We start from the raw sequence: 963 nt of genomic DNA, 5'->3' as shown, positions 1-963 counted from the left end.
AAAAAACAGCAAAATAAGCCCAAAGTGAGTAAAGCAAGGAAATAATAAAGGTCAGAGCAGAAATATATGAAAAAGAAATCAAACAAAATACAATCAATAAAACCAAGAGCTAGTTTTTTGAAATGAAAAACGAAATCAACAAACCTTTAACTAGGCTCTCAAGATAAAAAGAGAGAGAAGACCCAAATAAGTAAAATCAGAAATGAAAGAGAAGTGACCACAGACACCACAGAAATACAAAACATTATAACAAAATACTATGAGCAACTATATGCCAACAAATTAGTCAATCTGGAAGAAATGGATAAATTCCTAGAAGCATACAATCTTTCAAGGCTGAATCCAAAAGGAACAGAAAATCTGAACAGACTGATTACTATCAACGAAATCAAATCAGTAACCAGCAAGCTCCCAACTAACAAAAGTCCTGGACCAGATGGCTTTACAGGTGAATTTTACCAAACATTCAAACAAAGAATTAACACCTATTCTCCTAAAGCTATTCCAAAAAAATCCAAAAGTAGGGAAAGCTCCCAAGCTCATTTTATGAGACCACAATTACCCCGATGCCAAAATCAGATACATTACAAATAACAAAAAACAAAACAAACAAACAAAAAAACCCTATAGGCCAATATCCCTAATGAACATAGATGCAAAAATCCTCAACAAAATATTAGCAAACCAAATTCAGCAATACATTAAAAAGATCATACACCACGATCAAGTGGAATCATTCCTGGTATGCAAGGTTGGTTCAATATCTGCAAATCAATTAACATGGTACATCACATAAACAAAACAAAAAATAAAAATCATATGATCATATCAATGGTTGCAGAAAAAGCATTTGACAAAATCCAGCATCCATTTATGATAAAAACTCTCAGCAAAGTTGTAATAGAGGGATCATATCTCAACATAAAAAAGGCCATATATGATAAATCCACAGCTAATATCATC

Source organism: Hipposideros armiger, unplaced genomic scaffold, assembly GCF_001890085.2.
Source record: "Hipposideros armiger isolate ML-2016 unplaced genomic scaffold, ASM189008v1 scaffold_260, whole genome shotgun sequence".
In the NCBI taxonomy this organism is placed as follows: domain Eukaryota; kingdom Metazoa; phylum Chordata; class Mammalia; order Chiroptera; family Hipposideridae; genus Hipposideros; species Hipposideros armiger.
The sequence above is the reverse complement of the archived record's forward strand: the minus strand, read 5'-3'. Positions refer to the sequence as shown.